This window comes from Artemia sp. Qi Xiang Cuo, chromosome 1 (assembly GCF_049724085.1).
Source record: "Artemia sp. Qi Xiang Cuo chromosome 1, ASM4972408v1, whole genome shotgun sequence".
Taxonomy (NCBI): Eukaryota; Metazoa; Arthropoda; class Branchiopoda; order Anostraca; family Artemiidae; genus Artemia; species Artemia sp. Qi Xiang Cuo.
In genome coordinates, this window is record NC_142794.1 from 98,210,321 (window position 1) to 98,236,907 (window position 26,587).

At 33.4% G+C, this 26,587-nt stretch overlaps 1 protein-coding gene across 8 annotated transcripts in view; it reads left to right on the plus strand.

Annotated features, from left to right (window-relative positions):
• LOC148956978 (uncharacterized) overlaps positions 1-26,587 on the plus strand; it is a 307,801-nt gene that overhangs the window by 26,967 nt on the left and 254,247 nt on the right. The window contains exon 3 of one of the 8 annotated variants that reach the window (XR_016142442.1): positions 25,659-25,883. The exons of the other annotated variants lie outside the window; for them this stretch is intronic. The gene's annotated coding sequence lies outside the window, so the exon portion shown is untranslated. The remainder of the gene's footprint in view (positions 1-25,658; positions 25,884-26,587) is intronic. 8 annotated transcript variants of the gene reach the window in all.

Sequence of the window (26,587 nt, forward strand, 5' to 3'; positions counted from 1 at the left end):
GGTGGAAGATAGGAAAAGCAATACCGTACTTGTGAATATTTTCACGGAAGATAAAAAGTTCTAGTTCAATTTAAAATTTTCTCAATGAAGTCAAGGAAAGTTCAAGTTCTCTTTGGAATTTTACCAAAGAACACGCTACAATTCTAATTTCTCCAGAGAAAACAAAAATCTTTCACTTCAGTTCTTTATTTCACAAAGACATAAAGAAATTTAAAGTTCTATTCTAATTTTTCGGTTGGAAGATAGAAAAAGTAATACCATACTTGTGAATATTTTTCATGGAAGATAAAAAGTTCTAGTTCAATTTAAAATTTTCTCAACGAAGTCAAGGAAAATTCAAATTATCTTCTGAATTTTACCAAAGAACACACTCCAATTCTAATTTCGCCAGAGAAAACAAAAATCTTCCACTTGAGTTGTTTATTTCACAAAGACATAAAGAAATTTAAAGTTCAATTCTAAATTTTTTTCGATGGAAGATAGAAAAATCAATACCATACTTATGATTATTTTCACGGAAAATAAAAAGTTCTAGTTTAATTTAAAATTTTCTCAACAAGTGAAGAAAAGTTCAAGTTCTCTACGGAACTTTACAAAACAACACTCTACAATTCTAATTTCCCCAGAGAAAACATAAATCTTCCACGACATTTTTAAGTTCACCAAGACATGAAAAACTTAAAGTTCAATTCTAATTTTTCGGTGGCTGATAGGAAAAGTTATACTGTGATTTTGATTATTTTCTATGAAGGTAAAAAGTTCTAGTTCATTTTTTATTTTCTCAACGAAGTGAAGAAAAGTTCAAGTTCTCTTCTGAATTTTACCAAAGAACACACTTTAATTCTTATTTCTCCAGAGAAAACAAAAATCTTCCGCTTCAGTTGTTTATTTCACAAAGACATAAAGAAATTTAAAGTTCAATTCTAAATTTTTTGGTGGTAGATATTAAAATCAAGACCTTAAATTCTAAATATTTTCATTGAAGATAACAAGTTCGAGTTAAATTTAAAATTTTCTCAACAATGTCAAGAAAAGTTCAAGTTTTCACTTCTGAATTTTACGAAATAACACACTATAATTCTAATTTCTCCATAGAAAACAAAAATCTTCCACTTCAGTTCTTTATTTCACAAAGACATAAAGAAATTTAAAGCTCAATTCTAATTTTTCGGTGGTATATAGTAATATAAATAACCTACATTTGAATATTTTCATGGAATATAAAAAGTTCTACTTCAATTTAAAATTTTCTCAACGAAGTCAAGGAAAGTTCAAGTTCTCTTCGGAATTTTACCACAGAACACACTACAATTCTAATTTCTCCAGAGAAAACAAAAATCTTCCACTTCAGTTCTTTATTTCACAAAGACATAAAGAAATTTAAAGTTCATTTCTAATTTTTCGGTTGGAAGATAGAAAAAGCAATACCATACTTGTGAATATTTTCATGGAAAATAAAAAGTTCTAGTTTAATTTAAAATTTTCTCAACAAAGTGAAGAAAAATTCAAGTTCTCTTCTGAATTTTACCAAAGAACGCATTTCAATTCTAATTTCGCCAGAGAAAACATAAATCTTCCACGTAATTTTTAAGTTCACCAAGAGATAAAGTAATTTAAAGTTCAATTCTAATTTTTCGGTGGCAGATAGGAAAAGTTATACTATGATTTTGATTATTTTCTATGAAGGTAAAAAGTTCTAGTTCATTTTTTAATTTTCTCAACGAAGTCAAGGAAAGTTCAAGTTCTCTTCTGAATTTTACCAAAGAACACACTTTAATTCTAATTTCTCCAGAGAAAACAAAAAATCTTCCGCTTCAGTTCTTTATTTCACAATGACATAAAGAAATTTAAAGTTCAATTCTAAATTTTTCAGTGGTCGATAGGAAAAGCAATACCGTACTTGTGAAATATTTTCACGGAAGATAAAAAGTTCTAGTTCAATTTAAAATTTTCTCAACGAAGTCAAGGAAAGGTCAAGTTTTCTACTGAATTTTACCAAAGAACACAATACAACTCTAATTTCTCCAGAGAAAATAAAAATCTTCCACATAAGTTCTTTATTTCACAATGACATAAAGAAATTTAAATTTCAATTCTATATTTTTCGGTGGCAGATAGAAAAAGTAATAACCCACTTGTGAATATTTTCCCGGAAGATAAAAAGTTCTAGTTCAATTTAAAATTTTCTCAACGAAGTGAAGAAAAATTCAAGTTCTCGTCTGAATTTTACCAAAGAACACAATACAATTCTCTAATTTCTTCAGAGAAAATAAAAATCTTCCAATTCATTTCTTTATTTCACAAAGACATAAAGAAATTTAAAGTTCAATTCTAAATTTTTAGATTGATGATAGGAAAAGTAATACCTCATTTGTGAATATTTCCCCGGAAGATAAAAAGTTCTAGTTCAATTTAAAATTTTCTCAACGAAGTGAATAAAATTTCAAGTTCTCCTCTGAACTCTACCAAAGAACACACTTCAATTCTAATTTCTCCAGAGAAAACAAAATCTTCCACTTCAGTTCTTTATTTCACAAAGACATAAAGAAATTTAAAGTTCAATTCTAAATTTTTCGGTGAGAGATAGAAAAATTAATATCATACTCGTGAATATTTTCACAGAAGATAAATACCATACAGGTGAATATTTTCCCGGAAGATAAAAAGATATAGTTAAATGGAAAAGTGTCTAACCTAAGTCTATTAAAGTTTAATTTCTAGTCTTTTATTTACCAATGAACAATCTTCAAGTCTAAGGTCCCCAGAGAAAACAAAAACCTTCAACTTCACTTCTGAATTTAACAAATACATAAAGAAATTTAATGTTATATTCTAATTTCTCGATGGAAGATAGAACAAGTAATATCATACGTGCGAATATTTTCACAGAAGATAAATACCATACATGTAAATATTTACCCGGAAGATAAAAAGTTCTAGTTCAATTTTAAATTTTCACAACGAAGTGAAGAAAAGCTCAAGTTCTCTTCTGAATTTTCTTAAAGAAGTGAAAAAAGTTTGCCCAATTCTGAATTTTACCAATGAAAATGAAAAAGCTCCCACTTCAGTTCTTAATTTCTCAAACTAGGTTAAGTTAGGTTAGGTTAGCCCACGGACGCGTCACTTAGGTTAGCTTAGGTTAGGTGAGAGACAGGCAAAAAGTTAGGTGTATGATTAGGTTAGGTTAGGTTAGATTAAGTTAGCTTAGATTAAGTTAGGTTAGGTTAAGTCAGGTTAGGCTAGGTTAGCCTACGTACGCGCGCGTACGTAGGCTAACCTAGCCTAACCTAACCTAACTTAATCTAAGCTAACTTAATCTAACCTAACCTAACCTAATCATACACCTAACTTCTTGCCTGTCTCTCACCTAACCTAAGCTAACCTAAGTGACGCGTACGTGGGCTAACCTAACCTAACTTAACCTAGTTTGAGAAATTAAGAACTGAAGGGGGAGCTTTTTCATTTTCATTGGTAAAATTCAGAATTGGGCAAACTTTTTTCACTTCTTTAAGAAAATTCAGAAGAGAACTTGAGCTTTTCTTCACTTCGTTGAGAAAATTTAAAATTGAACTAGAACTTTTTATCTTCCGGGAAAATATTGACATGTATGGTATTTATCTTCTGGGAATATTATTACAAGTATTAATGTCAAGTGTATAACGTACATAGAAAAATTATAATTTAAAATTAATGTTCTTTATGTCTTTTGTAAATTATGAACTTTATTTTTCGATTTTTGTTTAAACGGTAGGCCGTATTCTTGTAGCTTGTGCTGTGTTCCAATCTCGAATAGACCTTGAACTTTCCTTGACTTCGTTGAGAAAATTTAAAATTGAACTAGAACTTTTTATCTTCCGGGAAAATATTCACCTGTATGGTATTTATCTTCTGTGAAAATATTCACGAGTATGATATTAATTTTTCTATCTCTCACCGAAAAATTTAGAATTGAACTTTAAATTTCTTTATGCCTGTGAAATAAAGAACTGAAGTGGAAGATTTTGTTTTCTCTGGAGAAATTAGAATTGAAGTGTGTTCTTTGGTAGAGTTCAGAGGAGAACTTGAACTTTTCTTCACTTCGTTGAGAAAATTTTAAATTGAACTAGAACTTTTTATCTTCCGGGAAAATATTCACAAGTATGGTATTACTTTTTCTATCTTCCATCGAAAAATTTAGAATTGAACTTTAAATTTCTTTATGCCTTTGTGAAATAAAGAACTGAATTGGAAGATTTTTATTTTCTCTGGCGAATATAGAGAATTGAATTGTGTTCTTTGGTAAAATTCAGAAGAGAACTTGAATTTTTCTTCACTTCGTTGAGAAAATTTTAAATTGAACTAGAACTTTTTATCTCCCGGGAAAATATTCACAAGTGTGGTATTACTTTTTCTATCTGCCACCGAAAAATTTAGAATTGAACTTTAAATTTCTTTATGTCATTGTGAAATAAAGAACTTATGTGGAAGATTTTTATTTTCTCTGTAGAAATTAGAGTTGTATTGTGTTCTTTGGTAAAATTCAGTAGAAAACTTGAACTTTCCTTGACTTCGTTGAGAAAATTTTAAATTGAACTAGAACTTTTTATCTTCCGTGAAAATATTTCACAAGTACGGTATTGCTTTTCCTATCTACCACTGAAAAATTTAGAATTGAACTTTAAATTTCTTTGTCTTTGTGAAATAAACAACTGAAGCGGAAGATTTTTGTTTTCTCTGGAGAAATTAGAATTAAAGTGTGTTCTTTGGTAAAATTCCGAAGAGAACTTGAACTTTTCTTCACTTCGTTGAGAAAATTAAAAAATGAACTAGAACTTTTTTACCTTCATAGAAAATAATCAAAATCATAGTATAGCTTTTCCTATCTGCCACCGAAAAATTAGAATTGAACTTTAAATTCCTTTATCTCTTTGTGAACTTAAAAATTACGTGGAAGATTTATGTTCTCTCTGGTAACATTAGAATTGAAGTGCGTTCTTTTGTAAAATTCAGAAGAGAACTTGAATTTTTCTTCACTTTGTTGAGAAAATTTTAAATGAAACTAGAACTTTTTGTTTTCCGTGAAAATATTCACAAGTATGGTATTGATTTTTCTATCTTCCAACCGAAAAATTAGAATTGAACTTTAAATTTCTTTATGTCTTTGTGAAATAAAGAACTGAAGTTGAAGATTTTTGTTTTCTCTGGAGAAATGAGAATTGTAGTGTGTTATTTGTTAAAAGTCCTAATAGAACTTTAAAGGTCATTTAAGTCGTATATAAAATTTAGATTTAATTAGAAATTTTTATCGTCATTTAGAATAATGAAATTAAGTTGATTTATTTTCATATATCAAACCGAAAAATTTAAACTTTTGATTTAATTTATTATTTTCTTTGTGAAATAAACAACTGAAGTGGAAGATTTTTGTTTTCTATGTAGATATTAGAAGTGTAGCGAGTTATTTCGTAAAATTCAGAAGAGAAAACTTGAACTTTTCTTGACATAGTTGAGAAAATTTTAAATTGAACTAGAAATTTTTATCTTACGTGAAAATATTTCACAAGTACGGTATTGCTTTTCCTATCTACCATCGAAAAATTTAGAATTGAACTTTAAATTTCTTTGTGTCTTTGTGAAATAAACAACTGACGTTTAAGATTTTTGTTTTCTCTTGAGAAATTAGAATTACAGTGTGTTTTTTGATAAAATTCAGAAGAGAACTTGAACTTTTCTTCAATTCGTTGAGAAAATTTAAAAATGAACTAGAACTTTTCAACTTCATATAAAATATTGACCCTCATAGTAGAACTTTTACTATCTGTCACCGAAAAATTAGAATTGAACTTTAAGTTTTTCATGTCTTGGTGAACTCAAAAATGTCGTGGAAGATTTATGTTTTCTCTGGGGGAAATTAGAATTGAAGCGTGTTCTTTGGTAAAGTTCAGAAGAGACCTTGAACTTTTCTTCACTTCGTTGAGAAAATTTTAAATTAAACTAGAACTTTTTATTTTCCGTGAAAATAATCATAAGTATGGTATTGCTTTTTCTATCTTCCATCGAAAAAAATTTAGAATTGAACTTTAAATTTCTTTATGTTTTTGTGAAATAAACAATTCAAGTGGAAGATTTTTGTTTTCTCTGGCGAAATTAAAATTTGAGTGTGTTCTTTGGTAAAATTCAGAAGAGAACTTGAATTTTCCTTGACTTCGTTGAGAAAATTTTAAATTGAACTAGAACTTTTTATCTTCAATGAAAATATTCACAATTATGTTATTAATTTTTCTCTATTCCAAACGAAAAATTATAATAGAACTTTAAATTTCTTTATGTCTTTGTGAAATAAAGAACTGAAGTGGAAGATTTTTGTTTTCTCTGGAGAAATTAGAATTGTAGCGTGTTCTTTGGTAAAATTCCGAAGAGAACTTGAACTTTCCTTGACTTCGTTGAGAAAATTTTAAATTGAACTAGAACTTCTTATCTTCCGTGAAAATATTCACAAGTACGGTATTGCTTTTCCTATCTACCACCGAAAAATTAGAATAGAACTTTAAATTTCTTTATGTCTTTGTGAAATAAAGAACTGAAGAGGAAGATTTTTGTTTTATCTGTCGATATTAGAATTGAAGTGCATTCTTTGGTAAAATTCAGAAGAGAACTGGAATTTTTCTTCACTTTGTTGAGAAAATTTTAAATTGAATTAAAGCTTTTTATCTTCCATGAAAATATTCACAAGTATGGTATTACTTTTTCTATCTTCCAACCGAAAAATTAGAATAGAACTTTAAATTTCTTTATGTCTTTGTGAAATAATGAACTGAAGTGAAAGATTTTTGTTTTCTCTGGAGAAATTAGAATTGTAGCGTGTTCTTTGGTAAAATTCCAAAGAGAACTTGAACTTTCCTTGACGTCGTTGATAAAATTTTAAATTTAACTATAACTTTTTATCTTCCATGAAAATATTCACAAGTAGGTTATTGCTTTTCCTATCTACCACCGAAAAATTAGACTAGAACTTTAAATTTATTTTTGTCTTTGTGAAATAAATAACTGAAGTGGAAGATTTTTGTTTTCTCTGTCGAAATTAGAATTGTAGCGTGTTCTTTGGTAAAATTCAGAAGAGAACTGGAATTTTTCTTCACTGTGTTGAGAAAATTTTAAATTGAATTAAAACTTTTTATCTTCCTTGAAAATATTCACAGGTTTGTTATTACTTTTTCTATCTTCCAACCGAAAAATTAAAAATGTAGTTTAAATTTTTTTATCTCTGTGTGAAATACAGAACTGAATTGTAATATTTTTTATTTATCTGGATAAATTAGGATTTAAGAGTGTTCTTTGGTAAAATTCCGAAGAAAACTTGAAGTTTTATTCACTTCGTTGAGAAAAATTAAAAATGAACTAGAACTTTTTACCTTCATAGAAAATAATCAAAATCATAGTATAACTTTTCCTATCTGCCACCAAAAAATTAGAATTGAACTTTAAATTTCTTTATGTCTTTGTGAAATAAAGAACTGAAGTGGAAGATTTTTGTTTTCTCTGTGGAAATTAGAATTGAAGCGTGTTCTTTGGTAAAGTTCAGAAGAGACCTTGAACTTTTCTTCACTTCGTTGAGAAAATTTTAAATTGAACTAGAACTTTTTATCTTCCATGAAAATATTCACAAGTATGGTATTACTTTTTCTATCTTCCACCGAAAAATTTAGAATTGAACTTTAAATTTATTTATGTCTTTGTGAAATAAAGAGCTGAAGTGGAAGATTTTTATTGTCTCTGTAGAAATTAGAAATGAATTGTGTTCTTTGATAAAATTCCGACGAGAACTTGAACTTTTTTATCTTCCGTGAAAAATTGAGTCTGCTAGTAGCATCTCTATCTCTAAAAATTCTTTTTCTTTCATCTCTGACCTTTTTAATAGATATTCTGACCGTTAACGTTCTGCCAAACCCTAAAAATAATGAACACTTAACAAAATAATGCATAAAATATTTTAAATTAAATAATTACATTTAGAATATTAATATAAAAATACGTTAAATACATTATTACACATTATTAGTACACTTGCGCTTCACTTTCCGTCAATTCATCTTTATATTCATTGATGATATTGTCTGCTAATGTCCTTTTTATTCTGTCTGCGATTTCACTGTCTATTGTCACATTATTTTTACATAGATGGCTGTTTTGACACATTGACAAGATATGATTTATGATGTTGGTGCAGGAATATGCTTGTCTTCTTCTTGTTCTCTTTAAAATGCTAATACCGGAAAGAGGATGATAGGATTTATCAACAGGTAATGTGTTACCGGAAGCCGTAGCAAGGAGTTGTCCCCGATCATCGACAATTATTTTTAAGTTTGCATTCTCTTTGAGCACTAATTTCTCTGGTAATGATACTCTTGAATATCCACCGTTTACACGATTGAAATTCTTGGGTACTCCAAAGAAATCTAACTTCTCGCTGTCATGACCACTCATGCATACATTTCCAATAGTGTTACCGCTTGCACTCGTTTCATAGTTCAGGTATTTCTGCTTGTCAGCATTCAATACAACAAAGATTTTTTCATGTGCACATACGTTCGTCGAATAATTCATCCTCACTTTTTTACAGATATGAATTGTGTGTTTATCCTTTCACTGCGTAAAAAATACTGATTTAATGCATGCAATAAACTAGGCAGTGTCGATAACCTGTCATAGAGTACCAGTGGGAAAGCCACGTCGTGTCCATCAACAAGCGCAGAGTATGATTGGTAGAGCCGTAAGCATATTTCATGTCATTTTAAGATACGTAAAAAAGTTAAAAAATACCATGTAAAAAAATTAAATAAATTATTTACAATTTGGGGTGGGGACTCTTTGAGGTTGGAAAATGGGTTTATGAATGAAATTATGAATGTAACTTGTTCATAAAAGATATAATAAAGCCATAAAAAAGTATTAAAAAAAAAAATGGAGAGGGGAACTCTTTGGGGGGGGGGGGGGGGCCGGGGAGGGTTTTTGGGGCACCCTTGGGGGAGGGATGTCCCTTCTGTGTCTCAATGCACAAAAAAAGTATAAAAAATGGGGGAGGGAAGGGGAGGGAGGTGGGAGGAGGAGGAGGAGGGAGGAGGGGAGGAAGGAGGAGGGAGGGAGGAGGAGGAGGGGAGGAGGGAGGAAGAGGGAGGAGGGCCCTTTGGGGCCAGGGGGGCCCTTTGAGGACCGGGGGAGGGCCTTTGGGGTCCGGGGTGCCCTTTGGGGTCCGGGGTGCCCTTTGGGGTCCGGGGTACCCTTTGGGGGTCCGGGGGCCCTTTGTGGACCAGAGGAGGGTCTTTGAGGGTCTGAGGAGGGCGTTTGGGGGTTGGGGCTCTATGGGAGCTTGGGGGGCCTTTGAGTACCGGGGGCTTCCTTCGGGGTTGTGGTGGGGGATCGGAACCCTTTGGGGTTGGGGTAGAGGACCTCACAACACTGTTCAAATGGAACTTGTGTATTATAACGACCACACTCAAAACCTCTTCTAAAACCCTTTCTAAAATCTTCTTTCAAAATGTCTCTAACGGTTTCACCGAAATAACCCCATAAAATGGGTAAAACCGTTTCGCCCAAATAATCCCTAAACGTAATTTCAGCGTGTTCCTTTTGTATGGTATCTCTGCGCTAACGCATTTCAAATTTCTAGGAAACCCTTTCCTACGTTAATCTCTTCATCTCATAAATTTTCCTAGCTAAACTATTAGGGTTTCGTTAGAATATCAATTTACCTCTCCGACTTAAAGCTCCGTGAAGCCGTATTTAAAAATAGAATTTCTATCTCTTTAGACTCCCGCATAATTCCAAGATAACAAGTGATGTCAATTATGATTCCTGATACTAAAGATCAATGAAGCCCTATTTGAAAATAGAATATTAATTTTTCTCTCTGACCTAAAGAACGTTTATCCCTCAGACATAAGATTAAAGAAGCCTTAATGTTTCTTAATTCTCCCCTTCGTGAATCAATAATTTCCCCTAGCGATTATGTAAATCAAGTTCACAGGTGCTACTCGTGACAGGCCTAAAGATTAAAGAAGCCTTAATGTTTCCTAATTCCCCCTTCGTGAATCAATAATTTCCCCGCCGATTATGTAAATCAATTTCTCAGGTTAAGCTAACCAAACAACAATGAAACCATGTTTGTTTCTTAATTCCCCATGCTCGTGAATCAATAATTTCCCCATCAATTATGTAAATCACCCCTCATGTCATTTGCACGTGGCCAAACAATAACAACATCAGATAGATTGACCTTGACACACCCACATTAAACTAGATCGATAATCCTTGAATAAAGTATGTCCCGTCAGCATTAAACTAAATTGTAGATGTCAGCACGGTGTTCGTACGGGGCTGGTACCCCCTCCTCTACTAATAACCAAGATTGCTGAAAAGATATAACGAAAATAGACTGACTAGCTAATATATAATGATATTCATTCCTGGAAGTACGTTATTAAATATAACAAAGAAACATAAAAAATTTAAGTAAAGCACGAATAACGCTCTGGCCTTTAGAAGGGGCGTTATCCCTATTCCTGTTTGTAGTGGTTTCTGTTCTTTCTAAGATCATTCGTTTAAGTTTCTATTCGATTTACATCTCATTTATTATTGAAAGTGATGTTCTTTGTAAATTTGAATCATTGGTTTACTTGATTTCTGCTCGCCTTTGGTTTAGCACAGCTTTTTATTTTTCTTTGAGAAATTTCTCTTTTGGGTATTTTTTTTTAAGTAATTTCTTTTCATAAGTTGTTGAAATTGTATAATTTATATGAAGCTGGAGTTATTCTAACGCCATCGACATCAAGTATCAATGCAACCAAATTTGTTTTCAGTTTAGGTTTCATTGTTCTGAAGCTTTAATTTAGGTGTTTTCATGGTCTAAAACTGTAGCAAATCAACATAAAAAAATGCCTTCCTAATCTATGCAACCATATTTTTCTTAAATAATTTATATTTGTTGATAAGCCCCCGGTAGTCCCCTCAGATCAAAATTTAAGATCTAATTGATTCCACGTTCAATATTCCCTCTAGTTTCAGTTAGTTGCCTTAAGCTGTTAACCTGTACCCTTAGTTGTGCATGAGATACCGTTTTGCAAATACGCCTTTTTGACAACCTGAATACAAACAGTGTCTTTTGATTAAGTTCAACATTCCCTGAAAGTTACAAGTGAATAACTTTAGCCGTTCCTGGGACAATGCAGATGCATCCTTTTGGCAACTTGGATGCACATGTCGTTTGATTCAACTACACATCCCCCTCAACACCCTCTAATGCTAAGATATTGCCGATTTGCTTTTGTTTCTACCTGGCTGCACAGAACGTCTTTTGATTTAGTTCAACATTCACTGACAGATTTAACTTATTACCCTTAGCTTTTTCTGAGATATTGCAGGTATATGAGCTACTGAGATGCTGCTGATACTGTGGTAAAGGAGTTTCTTAAATATGGTAGCCATGAGGCTAGAAATAAGTTGCTGAAGATTATAAATATAATTTTTGAAAAGGGGGAAGTGCCAAAAGATATTAGGAAAGTGAGTGTGGTAATTATAGAGGCATTGAGGCATTGGCCTCGTTTCTGTAGGTAGCAAATTACTTAGTATGATGATACTTTTTAGACTTAGAGATACTGTAGACAAAGTTGAGAACAGTGTGGTTTTAGGAAGGGTAGATGATGTGTCGACCAATTTTTCGCTCTTAGGTTAGATCAGGTAAGTTTATGATCAGGTAATAATTATCCTTAGGTAAGTTTATGTTTATCCTTAGATCATGAGCAAGGGTTCGATTCAGCTGATAGAAGAGCTTTAGTGAAGGTTCTATCCTTGTATGGTATACCAGACAAATACCTTAATGTGATTAATACAGTGTACGAGAATAACACTGATGCGGTTAAGGTAGGGAATGAGTTTAGTAGCTGGTTTCGTATTAAATCAGGAGTTACGCAAGGTTGTGTCCTATTCCCATTTATATAGATAATTTTGATTGCCTTTGTCTTAAGGAGCACAGGAAAGGCAATGGGAGAACACGGAGTCAAATGGGGGAGAAAAACTTTCCTGGACTTGGATTATGCTAATGATTTAAACATCCTAGATGAAAGTGAGAGCAAATGGAATGAGAGCAAAAGGTTTTGCGAGGTCAGGGTGCTAGAATATGCGTTGAAAATTAATGTTATGAAGACTAAGTCGTAAAGGCCAGGAATAAGTGAAGCTGAAAAGCTAGCGATGGGTAACGAAAAGATGGATCAAGTGAACAACATCACTTTCCAACAAGTACAACAAGTAGTATTGTTAGTAAAGATGATGGGAGCAGTGAAGATGTTAAAACTGTTAAAAGTAGAATAGCTAAGGCTCAGAGTGTTTTTTCATAGTTGAAAAAAGTTTGGAAGAATAGGAAGATAATTCTTCGAACCAAAATTAGAATATTGGAAGCTACAGTCGTGATAGTGGTCAAATATGGTTCTGAAGCATGGGCGCTCCGGAAAACGAAGGGAATTTGCTAGGTGTTTTTCAGAGAAATTGCCTGAATATTTTTTTGGGTACCCGACTGACTGGCCGTATTTCAAACAGTAGGCTGCATGAAAAATGTGGTTGAATCCCGCTTTCTAGGTCTATCTACAGAGATGGCTTGGACATGTTCTGCAGATGAAGGATGACAGATTGCCAAAGATTGCCCTTTTTGGCCACCCGTCTAGGGCTGAACGGAAAGCAGGTCGTCTGTGGTTGAGGTGAAAGGATGTCGTAAAGGAAGATTTAAGGGAAACGGGAACTTCCTGGGAGGGTGTAAAGAGGAACCTCCATCAGTTGAAACAAATCCAATTCTGAATTGTAACAGAACTTGCCCCCTGGCATAATTTAGCATTACTCATGGCAAAAAAAAACGAAAGTGTTACAGGAATGATTGGAATACGGGAGAATTTGGTCTGAAGGAAACATGAAGTAACTTCTTTTGGGTCTCACGCCTTGGGGCAGTCATGTAGGGAACAAATGTCAATACTAACACAGATTAAGAATGGAGCATGTTGTTACAGAACAAAGATTTGGGAGGATAGGTAATGGGTGGCAATAGGAGAGAGTATCTCCCAGAGACCTTAGTTCGGAAAGGCTAGGCATCGGTAAGGGAATTACAACTAGTCAAACAGTTGTGGATTGTGGAACTGATTATCTTCTCTGACCTCTCAAAAGGATTCCCCCATCCATCAATTGAGGCAAAATGCCTCAGAAAGTTGATTTTACAGAAGTCAAATCTCTTCCCAAGCTCTCCTATTCCAACCCCATCTTCAATGCTCCCTGACTTTTCCAAATCCATTTTGTTCCTTCCAATTCCACCTCCCGGTCATCTCTGTATTTAACCAACCTGACATGAGACCTCCCCCTCCCCCTTTAACTTTTTTCTCTTCTTGCATTTTTGAGCTAACGGACATGATTCACCGGAAATATTGCTGTCTGCCAGTGCAAGCTGAATTGTCGAATTATGTCTCTCTTTTGCATATCTTTTTTCTTCTCTATTTTTTTTTTTTATTTCCTATTTTTAAGTATCGCGAAAAAACATCATTAAACGCGAATTGGATTCTAGTGTCTGCTATCTCAGTCTGAATTTTTAAATTGTAGTTTCGATTTGGAGTTTTTTTTTCTTTTTTAGTTCTTTTTATTTTTAGAGAAGAAATAAATAAATCATTATTAAATGAGATCTAAATTTCCACATTAGGTTTTTCATACTTAACTGTAATTTCTTGTACGTTTTGAAGAAAAGCACGCACTTTCCGCATAACTTCCTTCTTGAATTCGATATGGATATATCGAATTCAGTTTTATGGATTTATCATCTTCTACATACTCTATATTCGACTTCATCTGTTTTCCCTAATTTGTCCATTAATAAACTGGAAAACTTTTTGTGCAATTTGGTTAATTTAAATTTTTGGTTTGAATTAGGTGTGTTTCTTTTGAGATTCTATCAGTGACATGCTTATATATTTTGGCTGGGTCTATGGTTCCTAAAGAGGCATTTCCCTCGAAATTTTCTGAAGGGTTATTTTCTGAGGTAGTAATCATTAGGCAACACGTTTGCGTATCTTTGGGGTTTGGATTTTTATGCTTCATATTGAATTTTCTGAACAAGTTTACATGATAAACTTCCCCCTTTTTTTGCTCCGCCTAATTCTATTCTAAAGTTTACGGCCTTTACTCTCTTATGGCCTTTTTTTCCTCTGCCTAATTTTATTCTATAGTTTACGCCTCTTACTCTCTTTTTGTGCAAGTTATTTTCATTTGGCAATCTAAGTTTCTTGCTTTGCTACCTACTTATTTGTGCCTCATCTTTGGAGTATAAGGTTTGACGTTATATCATTTTCTGAGAGGTGGCATGGAAAATTAGGAATTTCTAATGTATTTTGTATTTGGAAGCTGGATATTACGTGCATCAGTTTCTAGACAGGACGGCCTGGCCATTTCTGTCTTGCGACTCTTCCACATAATGCTACACCCATCTTAGTTATAACCGAGTTTTATAAATTTTAGAATTTGAGGCTTGATGTGTCCTAATCTCTCGGAATCGATCCCTAGGAAAATTATTCTGGTGATCCGACGATCTATAAGTTATTTGTGATGCAAGATCGCTCTCCTAAATTCCCCAACTACCTTTTATTAGTCCTTCCATGATTGTCATAAAATCCTGGTGATGTTTTTCATCGGCTTCCATACGGGCGTCTCTTGCTGCCTCTCTTGCGCTCTCGTCCACTTCCCTATGATTGTGTCCCTTTTTATCATTTCCAGCGAAAACTTTCGGTACTTGTTAAGAATCCAGTAGTCACGCGGTAAGTGAAGTTCCGTAAATGCTAAGGAAATAAAACAAAATAGGATAAAAATATAATAGTTTGAAACAAATTTAAGATATATATTTGCACATTAGGGGAGGGGGGAGTAAAGCATAGTATATATTGAATGCGTAACCTAACCCAACCTAGGTACCTTTTAGTCCCCCTAAACTTCAAATAAACTAAAGTTTAAATATAGTTCATGGAGTGAGAAACCCTTTGTTTATACAGCGTCTCATGTGAATTTCCGGGTAATGCCTATCTGATCTTCGCAATACGATTCTCGCGTGACTACTGGATTCTTTACAAGTACCAAACTTTCCGTAGCTATATTTCCTAGGACTACGGCCTGAGCAAGAGCTACCACTCTATTAGCTGGGAAGTGTCTATGGATCAGAAAATTGGATACCTTCATGCTCCAATTGCATTATCTTCCTGAAAAATGCAATCAAAATCCCTCAACCAAATATGGAAGTATGTACAATTTTGTCTGTAATGTAACCTTATCAGTTAATATTTTAAGTGTCATAACTGCCACAGAACAAAAAGACGATATACAATATATTATTACGAACTATCAACGATACGCAATACGATATTTAAATTACATCTTATATTTCTGGGAATCTCGACACTGAAGTAGCATATATCAATTTATTTCGCTTCAAACAAACTTCAGAAGAATGAAATCAGAAGGGTTATAGAGGGAAAGACCAAATTAGACTACGAAGTGAAAACGAAGTTTAACTGTATGAAAACACGCGAATATTATAGTAATGGATTAGATGGACTACAACTGACACAGGGAAACTATCTTGCGTCACAAAACCTAATATCTGCTCGAGATATTGGTTACTCAACACAGCAATTTCTCATCAAATTCCTCCAACGCAATTACCCTGTGGGCAGAATCAGCCCAAAAAAGATAAGTGCACCTCGCCTTGCAAACAAACTCACAGACAAATTCTTGCCAGTTTTACGCTCCAAAAATCATCTTATAATTTCCGGTCCCCAAGATTATATCCAGTTGTCCACTAATTCCAATTATTAACTTGAAAATTCCCCTCCATCTTAACGTTTTCTATCTCTCTTTCTTCCTGAAAAACCTAAGCCGCGTTTTCAGGCTCAGCGGGTTTGAACACTGATTGTTCTCGTCTAGTTTCAGCGGGTTAGAAGTTTCAACCCCGTGTTTTCCTCGAGAACCCGCTTTGTGAAAACGCTTGATGCACTAGACGAGAACAACCCGTCTTCGAACACGGGTTGTTCTCGTCTAGTGCATCAAGCGTTTCCTCAAAGCGGGTTCTCGTGGAAAACACGGGGTTGAAACTTCTAACCCACTGAAACTAGACGAAAAAATTGAAACTAGACGAGAACAACCCGTGTTCGAACCCTCTAAGCCTGAAAACGCGGCTGTATAATCTTTATTTTAACACTGGCAGATTCTATTCTTCTTTTCAACTCCTCTATTTATGATTCGAAGATAAACCAACTTCATTGATTTGCTCCACAGTATCTTTTATTGCTAGGCAATAAATTTAGTGAATATGTGGAACTTTTGAACTGCCTGTTGAACAACAATCAATATTGCGTAATTTGTGAGGCTCGTTGTAATTATGTGTATGTGGTAATATTTTAAAGCGAAATATTTGTGCGGGCTCCAGCCTACGAAATTACTCTAATGTAATTTTTTTAATAAATAGTAGCTTTGTCATAAATATCTAGAAAAATAGCTTTAAATTCATTTTTGTTATTTTAGTCGAGTCTATAGTCTATTCTTTTAATAGGCCGCCACTAGCCCAAATCTTCATTAAGCGTGACTGTGATTGCTGCCACCATCTATTGAACGAGTCGGAGGGGGGGGGAGCTGGGGGAGGGTGTAGTTTCTTAACAGTATCCGAAGACGGGGTACAAGAACCCATTGCAACCAATATTGTGATGTATGAGCGGGGGGGGGGGGTATCTGCCAAATTTTAAAATATAGGTGTCGCACCTCAACATATACTAAGAACTCGCCCAAAGATCCCCTACCCAACCCAAAAGGGTTAGAGAATAACCAGAAACGTACTTAGGAACTTACTTAGGAAATATAGGAAATATACGTAAACGTACTTAGAAATATACGTAAACGTACATAATAAACGGACTTAGGAAATATAGCTCCCTTTTAATCACCAGATTTCCACACTAAAGAAAGGCTTGAACTCAAATCTTAAACTGCTAGGAAAACATAAAAATACAAACAGCAAAATAACATCTTTTGCGCCCAATGGGATGTCAATCAAAAAGGGGAAGAGTGTACTGAACTAACCAACGTTACCCTCACTGGTATCTTTAACATTAGAGAAAAAGAACGCGAGAAAAAGGACATTTATATGATAATTAGGGTCAGGGGCCCATTTAGCAAATTTCGTTTTAATTATGCATGTACGGTGAGCCAAAATCAAAGCTGCATTAATTCAAAAACGTTCAGAAATTGAATAAAAAAAACAAGTTTTTTTAACTGAAAGTAAGGAGCGACATTAAAACTTAAAACGAACAAAAAATATTCAGTATTTGAAAGGGGCTGTCCCCTCCTCAACACCTCGCTCTTTACGCTAAAGTTTTTATTGTTTAAAAAAATAGAGTCGTGAGAAAGTCAAACTTTAGCGGAAAGACCGAGGCGTCGAGGAGGGGACAGCCCTGTTCATATATGGAATAACTTTTGGTCGTTTTAAGTTTTAATCTCGCTCCTTACTTTCAGTTAAAAAAACTTGTTTCTTTTTTATTTAATTCTACCCTAGGATGAAAGGATGATAAACTTTCTATCTACAAGTAAAATGAATCATTTTATGCAATTCTGAAAAAAAGATAACTTTCACTGCTTTCAAAGTTTGGTAACTACAATTTTTTAAGCATATTATGGCGTGATAACTGTTTCTTAACACACACACACACACACACATATATATATATATATATATATATATATATATATATATATATATATATATATATATATATATATATATATATATATATATATATATATATATATATATATATATATATATATATATATATATATATATATATATATATATATATATATATATATATATATATATATATGTATATATATATAATGTTACATTTCTACTTACTTTTAATATCTCTCAGCAGGCTCCTTTTTCCTCAATAAAAATTTTCCGACTGAGGAAATTCACCAAATCACCTTGGGTGGTTTTTGTTCTGGGTGGCTATACTGGCTACTGGCTTTTGTTTTGATTCCAATATATTCCCAATCATCACAAATCCAAGTGTCATTACAGCTTCATTTTTAGTTGGTAAGATTTGATACACAGAAAGATGATTTTGTCGACCTTTAGACGCCGGAAGTGAAGTGTCTGTTGTTTATGAAAATAGGTGACTGCTTGTTTGTCTCTTTAAGAGACAGACAAGCAAAATTGTAAAAAAGACAAGCAAAAATTGTAAATTGTCATATATTTACGATAACTTTTTCCCTGAATTCAGGAAAATAAAAAAAAGTTTTGTTTACTATAAATCACGACTTTTTACTAGTTTTTACTAGATTTCGGGAAATTTACTAGATCCTCTAAATTTACTGGATTTTTTTTTACTAGATCTAGTATAATCCTACTGACGGTGGCAACCCTGACAAAAATACTGAATTGTACAATAATTTGTAAAATGTACCATATTTTTTGGGATTATACTAAATTGTACCAGTAGATGTGAAATGTAGCTGGTACAATTGTACCACGTTTGGCATCATTGGGAATCACTGGCTAGATTCTGTGTATTTACTAGTAAATCCTATTAACGGTGGGAGCCCTGAATATACGAATTGAAGCCTCAATTTATGGAGACCGGCGTTAACTGGATCTCACTATTGAGGCTATTCAAAAATTGTAAGAAAAAGTGTGACTACTATGTAGACTACTAGAAACTTTAACAGTTTTTATAACAATTTAATATTAAAAGTGTTTTAATCGATACATAGTTTTTAAATTACATTTTCACTCGTAGGATTCAATAAAAACTCATTTTTATTTTTTCATATATCTATAAAATGTTTCTCTTAATATAATTGAGCAGGATTCAACTTAAAAAAATATTTTCAACGCATGAGTCGCATTAACTGAAAATATAAACGCCGAAACAAGAAATTGCAATAGGGTATTAAGATGCTTCCCCGCTAATTAAAATAAATAGTTAGGTACATAAGCGTCAGGTTTGTGCATTTTATGGTAAAAGCATGAAATTTGGCACATATGTGCAGAAAAATATGGAGAATTTGACTGGGATCAGAAACACATTTTTTGACGCGATAGTCGCGCCGTTTGCGTTTTTCCGCTTGGGAAAAATAAATATATATATATATATATATATATATATATATATATATATATATATATATATATATATATATATATATATATATATATATATATATATATATATATATATATATATATATATATATATGTTACGCGCCTGAGAAAATTTGCCTTATTTTCAAAAAAAGGGGAAAAAAAAACCCAAAAAGCTATAGAACTAATGAAAATCACACCATCGGATTCAGCGTATCAGAAAATCTGATTGCGGAAGTTTCAAGCTCCAATCTGCAAAAATGTGGAATTTTCTATTTTTTGTCAAACAGTTCGTGGTAACGAACTGTAAGTAAGGAGCGACCCGGCTCAATGGTAACCGAAACTCTAAAAAACGATACCAATAGATACATCAAAAGAATCAGATTTTAATTCTGATTTCAAATATATAAGTTTCATCAAGTTTAATTTTACCAATCAAAAGTTACGCGCCTGAGAAAATTTGGCTGATTTTCGAGAAAAGGGGGAAAGACCCCCTAAAAGTTATAGAAACTTAATGAAAATCACACCATCAGATTCAGCGTATCAGAGAACCCTACTATAGAGGTTTCAAGTTCTTATATGCAAAAAAGTGGATTTGTACATTTTTTGCCAAAAGAAAGAACAGAGGTACGTGTTTATTTGTTTGTTTTTTTTTTTTCTTTTTCATAGGGGTGATCGTATCTGCCCAGTGGCCCTAGAACATCGTGGGAGGGCTCAATAGAGCGGAAATTAAAATTTTGGAGGGTCGATTTAATATGAAGATTAAACTCTTGGTTTTGTGATCTTTCGCACAGGACGAAATTTGAGTTATAAAAACAAATAGTTTTCCCGATTGCCTTACATATAGTGATGTTTTCGGGAAAATGGACGTAAGAAAAATCTATATTTTTCCGTTATGGTCCTTTAGTCACTAAAAATAAATTAATATTGCTCATCATTAATAATTGCCGTATTTCCACCATTTTAGTTCATGCGTAATTACTCAAATCACTCCTTTTCACCAAGATATGTGCTAAGCATAATTTTTTGTGTTTTTGGAGTTCTTCCATGACCAGAGGGAGGGAGTAAATAAAATTTAACTATGAAATTATTCTGTATATGACAGAGGCTGTCCCCTCCTCAACACCTTGCTCTTTACGCTAAAGTTTTACTTTCTCATAACTCTTTTTTTTTTAAACAAAAAAAATATTTAGCGGAAAGACCGAGGTGTTTTGGAGGGGAAAGCCTCTTTCATTTACAAAATAATTTTTGTTCATTTTAAGTTTTAATTTCACTTCTTACTTTCCGTTTAAAAAACTTGTTTTTTTTTATTTAATTTCTGATCGTTTTTTAGTTAATGCAGCTTTTATTTTGGCTCACCGTCATTGAATAAGTAAAAAAAATTTGCAGAAAAATTTTACTTTTCTTTTTATAAATGGATGTCTCTAAATTTGGTTATGACGTAATTTACGAATTAACTTACGTAACTAACTTCTGTATTCGTATATTTTTCTTCTGGCAAAAAATTCAAAATTTCAGATTTTTGCAGATGTGAGCTTGAAACCTATGTAATAGGGTTTTCTGATACGCTGAATCTGAAGGTGTGATTTTCATTAAAATTGTTTCACTTGTAGGGGATGTTTCCCCCTCTTTAAAAAATCGGGTAAATTTTCTCAGGCTCGTAGCCTTTGATGAGTAATACTAAACTTAGTAAAATTTATATATTTAGAATCAGAATTATAAACATATTCTTTTGATACATTTATTGACATCAAATTCCGTTTTTAAAAGTTTCGATTACTATTGAGCCGCATCGCTTGTTTTTTTTTATTGTTTTTTTTTTATTACGTATATGTTATTACGTATATGAGGGGGGTCTCCCCTTAGTCAATACCACGCTCTTCTCGTTAAAAGTTAAAAAAAAATTTGGTTCACAAACCCCTGAATCACCAACTACCAAGTACCAAGAAAAACTTTAGTGTAAAGAGCGAGGTATTGACGACAGGGCGAACCCCCTAATATATGTAATAATTTCTGTTAGTAAAGCTTTTCATTTTCTTCCTTACATTCAGTTGAAGAAACATTTTTTTTTTAATTTAATTTCTGATCGTTTTTTAAATAATACTGGGAAATCCGGCACCCCCTTCATGAAAAATTTCCTTCCCCATGAAAAATTCCTCTATGGAAAGATCCTCCCACGTTAAACAACTCCCCCCCTACCAGAAAAAATCCCCCCGGGAAATATCTGTATACTTCGCAATAACCTATACTATATGTAAACAATGGGCAAAGTTCAAAACTTGCAGCCCTTCCACTTGGGACTGTGGGGGGTTAAGTCATCCTTAGAGACATAGATTTTACATTTTTCGAGTATGCTGAACCAAAAGGCTATCTCAAAATTTCAATCAAGTGACTTTGTTAAAAAAAATGAAGGGGGTCTAGCTGCCCTCCAGTTTTTTGGTCACTTAATAAGCGCACTAGACATCTTAATTTCCTGTTAAATGAGCCCTCTCACAATATTCTTTGACCCCTGGGTCTAAACGATCACCCCTGAAAAAAAACAAGCATCGTGATCTTTCTTCCAGCAAAAAATGCAAATTTACACCTTTTTGCAGATAGGAGCATGAAACTTTTTTAATAGGGTTATCTGACAAGCTGAATGTGATGTTGTAATTTTCGTTAAAGTTAATTAAAAATGCAAAATTCCACATTTTTGCAGATAGGAGTTTGAAGCTTCTTTAATAATGTTCGTTGATACGCTGAATCTGATAGTGTGAATTTCGTTAAAGTTAATTTAAAAAATTTGCAATTAAAACAAAATTTTATTGTTTTACTTTTATTTGGTTAAATGGCTTTCTCGAAACTTGTTGAATTTTATTTACGAACGTTTTTGTTAGTAATAAACATACGTAACTCACGAATTAACTTACGTAACGAACTTCTACATTCATATATTTTTAATATGTATATTAGGAGGCTTTACCCCTATTCAATACCTTGCTCTATAAGCTAAAGTTCGAATTATGTACCAATTCTTTAAAAATGACCCCTTAATTACACAGGCCGTTAATTAGAATAGATAGCTCGTTTGAAAGCACTAAAAAAAAACTATAGCGTAAAGAGCGAGATATTGACTTGGGGGAGACCCCCCTCATATGCGTAACAATTTCTGTTCATTTTAAGTTCTAATGCTGCTTCTTACTTTCAGTTGAAAAAACTTGTTTTTTAAATTTAATTTCTGATCGTATTTTAAATAACGCTTGGAAATCCGGCGCCCCCTTCATAGAAACGTCCCTTACCCCAAAGAAACATCCTCCACGGAAAGATTCTCCCGAGTAACCTCCTCTTTCAGCCCCCCTACCAGATAAAAATTCTTCCTGAAAATGTATGTATACTTCCCAATAACCAACACAATATGTAAGCAATGGGCAAAGTTCATAGCTTGCATCCCTTCCCCTGGGAACTGTGGGGGATTAAGTCATCGTAAAAGACATATTTATTAGATTTTCGACTATGCTGAACAAAATGGCTATCTCAAAATTTTGATCGGGCGGTTTTGGGAAAAAAATGAGCGTGGGAGGGGGCCTAGTTGGCCTCCATTTTTTTGGTCACTTAAAAAGGGCACTAGAACTTTTAATTTCAGTTCCAATGAGCCCTCGTACAATATTCTAGGACCACTGGGTCGATACGATCACCCCTGGGAAAAAAACACAAAAAAACAAACAAATAAACACCCACCCGTGATCTTTCTTCTGGCAAAAAATGCAAAATTCCACATTTTTGTAGATAGGAGCTTGAAACCTCTACAGTAGGGTTCTCTGATACACTGAATATGATGGTGTGACTTTCATTAAGTTTCTATAATTTTTAGGGGGTCTTTCTCCCTTTTCTCAAAAATCAGCCAAATTTTCTCAGGCGCGTAACTTTTGATGAGTAAGATTAAACTTGATGAAACTTATATATTTGAAATCAGAATTAAAATCTGATTCTTTTGATGTATCTATTGGTATCAAAATTCCGTTTTTTAGAGTTTCGGTTACCATTGAGCCGGGTCGCTCCTTACTTACAGTTCGTTACCACGAACTGTTTGATATATATATATATATTATATATATATATATACAACATCCATCTTCATATTCCATGAACGTTTCAAATTAAAACCCGTAGCCGTCCTTAAGATCAATATATATATATATATATATATATATATATATATATATATATATATATATATATATATATATATATATATATATATATATATATATATATATATACACTTGGATATGCCAAATGTCTTTTGAGTTAGTAGAACAGACTCTTCCATTAATATTCCCCGTAAGTTTCAACTGAATAATCGTTCCTGTGAAATTGCATATATGTTCTTTTGACAACCTGGTTCCACTTAATGCCTTTTGATTTCGTTTAACATAACCTTTAAGATTCTTCAATCTTAAGTTCCATCTTCATGCCCTCATTATTTTTTTTTTAGTTTGCAGATACGCCCTTTTGACAACCTGGATGTCCCTAGTTTCTCTTAATTTAATGCAACACCTTCCTCAATATTTCTAAAAGTTTCAACTGAAACCCCTAGCCATTCCTGAGATACATCCTTTTGACAACCTGGATGCGCTTGAAATCTTTTGATTTTGTTCAACTGTAGTAGTAGTACTGGCAGTAGTTATAGTAGTAGAAGTAGCAAAAGCAGTCAAATTTTTAGTCACAGTCGGAGCAGTAGTAGTCGCAAGAAGTCACATTTCCAGTCGCAAGTAACAATCACGAGTAGTTGCAGACGCAAGTAGTCCCAGTGGATAGGCTGCAATAGTGGATAGGCTGCAGTGGATAGGCTGCAATAGTGGATAGGCTGCAGTGGATAGGCTGCAAATAGTTGCAGTAGTTAAATTTTTAGAGTGTAGTCTTTTGTAGATTAAAACACAGCATTACAAATTGAATTTAAATCGTTTAAAAAGAAGAACAATTATTATTGAATGCAAGTTTTGACCATTCTCTAAAAAAAAAGTAACAGCATAGTTCTTCCTCTATGAATGAATACATGTCAAATTATTAACTGCTTTGAATAACCTAAGTATCAGGTCCCTTTGATGGGGGCTGAAGCAGTGAGCGTGTTGCAATATTTCACACGAGGGGTCACTCACTTTTCACCACTGATGAAAATCCTGGAGTGTCACGTGTTCCACTAAATATGACAAACATCCTTGTGTGAGGCACGGTGCGCAGCCCCTGGTGTACATGATTTTTAAAAGTAGGTGAACCCTTAGGTTCATAGGGAGCATGACAGAAGTGTGTGAGAAATTCATGGGCTTTATTGTATTAATAGTGACTAGCTAATCCCAAATATCTGTCGATAATGACCCTAGTTTATTATCTACTAATATTTTACTTTGATCAGACAGTTTCAATTGTCTGAAGCATTTTTTTATATGTTTCAGATACATGGATCCAGGAGTTGGGATATATATATATATATATATATATATATATATATATATATATATATATATATATATATATATATATATATATATATATATATATATATATATATATATATATATATATAGTATGTATATATATATAGGGGGCAGCTGCCCCCCCTATACCTTCAAGTTTACATTAGATATGGCTGAAAAAGCAGATGGTTTGGAAAAAGCAGTTGATAAAACTCTATCACACTATCGACTGCCCACCCCCAAGACAATATGCTGCCTACGCCTATGCCTCCTTTTGTGTGCATATGCCTGTTTGCTAAAGAAATAAGCTTTAAGACTATATGTGCTAAAGTCACACACTTTTAGTATTTGACAGAAAATTTGCATTTTTCTTATTCATTTCAATGGCTAAAAACTGTTGCTTTGCCAAATAGCAATGGGCATTAGAAATAATATTAAGTAATCTTGTATGATTAGTTGTTAAATTAGATCAAAGTGTACGTTTGATGATGAATTATGATAGGTTATGTTACCACCTCACCCCCTAATATGCAAATATATGTACTTATGTTTGAAACGTACTCTTTTGGGAACTAATCACGAAAAACCCGCCCATTCAAGAGACCGCTATAGAGTAATGCAATGCCAGGCGTGGTTTTCATTGCGTTAACGATATTTGAACTGTTGTTTTTTGGGGTTTAGGGGGGTGGGGTGAAAAGGTACCTAGGTTAGGTTTGGTTACGTATTTAATATATGCTATGCTTTACCCCCCCCCCCGCCTAATGTGCAAATATATAGCCCAAATATATAGACTTCTATAGCAGTATATAAAAGAGTACGTTTAGTACATAATTACCCAAATATATAGCCCAAATTTGTTTCTAAAGTATTATATTTTCATCATGTTTTGGTATTTTTCATTAGGATTAACCTAATTTCACTTCTTGAGTGTTGGCGGTATAATTCACAAGTACCACTTTGTTTACATCTTTTACAAGCAAATTCTCCGTGGCGATAATTTGATGAAATATATTTAATTTCAGCCCTGGAAGACTTAGAGCATCTCGTAGCCATGAGTCCCTCCTCTTCTTAGAGTCTAGTGATGGAAGTCAAGCAATCCAGAGCTTGGATTCTAGAAAGTGCAATGATAAGCAAAATAAACCATCTTCTCTACTCATGGAAGGAATCTGTTCGGAAGTAAAAGAAGCTGACCGCACACCTTATGTTACCTGCAAGCACAAAGAAGAGCGAGCTCAATTGGTCGATTGGTAAGTTATTATTTTTTTCTTACTGACAGACAGTGTCTGGTTTAAAATTGTGCCGTCATAAAAGTCAAAATGTGCCGAAAGCTCCGTTTTTCTTGTGGAAATGCACAGAATAAACGGTTTCACCCTCCCAAAAATGGACCAATTTGAAAAATTCAATGCATAACCACCTCAAAGAGCTTCGAAATGACGCTATCTGGCCACTCTACTGACAGAGAGATGCAGTCACAGCTGTCAATGAATAATTACTAGCGTAGTTTGGATAATTTTTATTTATTTAGGCCTTTTAGAGGGAGTCTGGAGCCTAACGTATCTCGCTTAGAGGGAGTCAGAAGCCTAACATATCTCCAACTCGAAGTAAAGAGGCTGGGTGATTAGAAGCATTAGAGAGGTGTGAAATCCCAACTATTAAAAGGCATTGAGAGGATAACATTACTTGTTGAGGAGATAGAAGTTAAGAGGGAGTTAGAGTTGAGAGAGTCGAGGGAAGAAATTCAAGCTTTGTGATGGAATTGGTTAGCATAATATAGCTTGCTTAGCAGTCAGGGCAAGCTCAGCGTATAGCCATTAAGTACGGCAATTCCCTATAAAGACATACCATCTGTGGGAGTCAAACCCATGGTCGAATAGAAACTCGGCAAGTCCTTCGAACCGCTAAGCTGAGACAGTTACTGAAGAAAAATTGAGGTAGAAATGTAGTTTTTGTT